We start from the raw sequence: 4,127 nt of genomic DNA, 5'->3' as shown, positions 1-4,127 counted from the left end.
GCTCGCGCTGCGGCGCGCAGCTCTCGGCCGTGCAGACTGGGCGCTGTGGAGGCGCGGCGGCGAGGCCGAGACTGGGGCGGTGGGTGCGGAGGAGGAGGAGGAAGAGGAGGAGGAGGTGGGCCTGTGGCCCGGCCGGGGGGGCTCGCCGTTGGTCTGCGCCCTCGCCTTTCCGGAGGAGGCAGGGAGCTCTGCGGCCGCCGCGGCAGCAGTAAATGGCGTCATGTGGATCCGAGGCGGAACAGAGCAGTTGTTGTCCCAGAGGATATATCGCATCCGGTCCCAGCTCATTGGCTCCGCGGGGCTACATTCACTCACACTCCAGCGCCCGCCAGCGCTCCGAGCCGCAGGAGGCATTCAAAAGGGCAACCGCGCCGCCCCGCGCGTCCTCTGGCCGGTCTTGCAGCCCGGACGCCGTCACGCGGGGCGCTCGCGGGGCCGGGCTGGGCACGGCTGGGTCAGTTTATCTAGTTTTAAGGAAACACTGACCTTAAGGTTTTCCCGGGGGACATGAGGACGAGCCATAGGCTCGGTCTGACTTATGGAACTTTCTCCCCGCCACTAGGAAAGGGGAGTGAACATTTACAACTAATCCCAGCTATGCGATGTTAGCAATAAAAACAAGTTCCAGGTTTTAAGTCTTTATCCGGAACCGACTTCAAGTCCATCTTTCCCTTTTTCTGTTCCCCATCTCGCGGGGGGGCGGGGGGCAGGAGGAGGAGAGGGGGAAAGGAAGGGAGCGGGAAGTGAGGTGGGAGGGCTATTGGTTTATTCTTTGTCTACTGGATTAACCCGATTATACACCAGGAACCAGCACAAACCGCCTCCCCCACCTCAGAGCCGAGTACGGGAGGAACGGAATGCAGATTCGGGTTTCAAGTCCCTTATGCTCTTGCTGGGATTTGCTTTTGATTGTGTAGATTTGTAGTTTTTCTGTTTAATAGGTTTAATATTTGTTTTGGTTTTAGGAGGGTTAGCTATAGATGAAGGCGTTCGAAGATCATTCTTAATGATTGGTGCAAGGAAATTCTAAAATTTAAACCTTTTCAAATTAGTTAATTCACTAATAGAGCGACATCATGGGCCTCTGAAACGAGGAGGGGGTGTCACTTGCACGGCAGGTTTCCTCCTTCACTTAATCAGAAGTCATTCCTCGTTTCTGTCTCCTAGAACACTTTTCAAGAAGACCCTATTGTCCATTTTGAAGGTGAATTGTATTTTCCCACTTAAGAATAAACAGAAATACAAAAATGTAAGATGTATGCATATGTTCTCCTCTGACTGCTGTTCATTTACTTAGAAACGTGCTTGCACGAGGAAGCACCAGTGGGAAATTGAAACATACACACCCACCCCTAATACTGTATTCTACCTAATGTCTTACAAAATATTTTACTTTACAGGAAAGTACCTGCTTGTAGGGGCAACACTCCCTAATAGCAGCTGCGAATTTGCCCCCATGCGGGGTTGGAGTTCTTGAAACACAATGCTAGAAAAATGTGGTGCTGGATTCCTCCCAGTCCAGCTCCGGCCCACGTCTGTTGGCAGCTACCTGGCACTCTCTGGCTTCTCCAGAGCTCTCGGTCTAAGATGCCCCAGCACGTTCCCTGCCTCGCTGCACTCTCGCCCTGCCTTCTCCATGTTTCTCCAGGACTCTCCCCCGCCGCCCCAGGTTTGGAACTAGAGGAGGCAGGACAAGTAGCACGCGTTATTTCCGGACTCTGGTCCCCGTTCCCCCACCTCAGGAGTGAGGATGATAACGCTCCGTTGGCCTCTTCTGCGGCGTCCCGGGCTTCTTCCAACGGAAGACGGCGGGGCCTCCCTGGCTCCCGTTGCCTGCAGGACGCGGGAGTCCTTTGAACCGCCGGGTGAACTGAGGTGCTGCTGCGCTTACGGCCTGATAGACCACCAGGGGGCGCCCGCCCGGCACAGGGCTGCGACTGCTTTCTTCCCCAAGTACTGTACTCGACGCGAGTAGGAGGGGGTAGCTTTCCAAAATGTGCGTTAGGCCGGCTGATTCAAAATGGAAAAAAAGAAAAAGACATTTGTAATTTAAAAGCCACAGAGGGTAGCTTTTCTTACTATCTTTTTCGGACCGCACAGTCATTACGTTTTGAACGCGAGGTGAGGTACTTAGGAAGAACCCCAGCTTTTACCCAAAGGTAAGGTGCTGGCCATAGCCAGGTTGTGCAAAGCTGGTGGGACCGTGCTGCCGGCGTCTAGCCAGCAAGTCTAGGGCAGAGCAGGTGAAGGAAATGCGTTTTCTTTGACCCTTCAAACTCCTGCACGGTGGCTGTTTCTATGATACAGTTGTATGTATTCCCTTCTCGCAGCACTGCAGCTTTGCGAAGACACGTGGTCAGGAATCAAAGCATAAAATGGAATTTAAATTAGGAACTTCTGGCTGGTTACAGCCCCTTTAAAAGAAAAAAAACAAAAAACAACTCTTTGTTGTTCAGTCATTCCGACTCATGGTGACCCCATGTGTTAAAAAGTAGAACTGCCGCGTAAGGTTTTTGTGGCTGTAATCCTTACAGAAGCAGATAGTCAGGCCTTTCTTCCAAGGCACCTCTGGGTGGGTTCAAACTGCCAATCTTTAGTAGTTGAGTGCATTACGCCACACAGGGACCTTACAGCACCTTACATTTTTATTAAGCGAATGGATAAGAATCTGTAATTCATGTTTGTCTTGCATGAACTCGAAGGAATACCATGTAATCTAGCTCCCCTCTCCTTCCTGCACACCGTCCGGCTTTCTGGCTCGGAAAACATTTAGCCTATAACTTATGCACAAAGTGAAAATAAGAATCTGTTGGATTCTTTCTAATTTACTCCTTACTCTTTATTTTAATTAGTTCAATTATTATTTTTTCAGATAGTGAAGTGCGTAGAGCTATTTTTTGGAGCTCTGGTGGTGTAGTAAAGCGCTCGGTTGCTAACAAAAAGGTTGGCAGTTCGAATCCACCAGCTGCTCCTTGGAAACCCTATGGGGCAGTTCTACTATGTCCTATAGGGTCTCTATGAGCCAGGATTGACTTGATGGCTACGAGTTACAAGCCAAAAGAAGAATTAGGTGGATGTGTCTGTGCACTCATGCACAATGAGGTGTTTAGTGCGACTATTATAATGTGTCCCCAGACTGATTCTCATGTTACATTCTAAAATTATAACTTGGATTAATTTTGCGAGATATTCAGAATTATGATGGAATTCTAGGAAAAACTTCACAATGAAGCTCATTTTCAAATGTGTTGTGGAAAGTTCTAGAGAGGCAGCCCTGATGCATGAACAGGCGTTCTTATTTGCCTAATGATGAAATCTACTGAAACCATGGAAACCTATGCTGCACCAATATCTCCAAGTGCTTGGGACTCACCAAGTAACATGCCTTCCTACTTCCAGCCATTGAACACTTGTTGTCGGACATTTGGGATTTCATCTTCGGCTTCATTTTATTTTCTCTACTTCTTCGTTTATTTGTATTTGTTTTTGCTTTATTTTATGACTATAATCTTCCTCTTTTTTCTTTCTTTTTTTAAAATGAGGCAGTGTATAAAGTGTATGTCAATTTTGCTGTCTCCTATCTTTAGTAGAATGCATCAATGGAGACTGTAGATAGACAGGATTTTTTGCTAGTAAGTGTATTGGGTGAGTTGAAGTCAGATATTATCGAGGGTGGACTTGGTCACTGGTCTAAACTTCTGATTTATGCCCTACACATGGAGGAACCATGAATCGATATTGACTTGAACGCAACTAGCAATGACAATGGTAGAAGCATACAGTTTTAAACAACTCACCATCTCTAGTTCTAGTTTGTGAAATTGATCAAACCATTTGACTGTACTGATTTCAGCCTTAGAACTTGACGTTGTTAGCGTTAGTTGCCTTGGAGTCAGCTTGGACTATAAGTCAGCCTTGTGTATAATAGAACAAAACGCCCCTCGCGGTCACTGGCATGCCTAAGTCCATTGTTGTTTTGCAGCCTAGGGGGCTTGTTTTCTGTTTTTATATTGAATAGTATTCTATCCTGATCCATAGAGTTTTCACTGGCAAGTTTTCAGAAGTAGTTTGCCAGGCCTTTCTTCCTAGTTTGCCTTAGTCTGGAAGCTCCACTGAAACCAGTCCAC

This window comes from Trichechus manatus, unplaced genomic scaffold, assembly GCF_000243295.1.
Source record: "Trichechus manatus latirostris isolate Lorelei unplaced genomic scaffold, TriManLat1.0 scaffold00013, whole genome shotgun sequence".
Classification (NCBI taxonomy): domain Eukaryota; kingdom Metazoa; phylum Chordata; class Mammalia; order Sirenia; family Trichechidae; genus Trichechus; species Trichechus manatus.
This window is presented reverse-complemented; position numbering follows the sequence as displayed.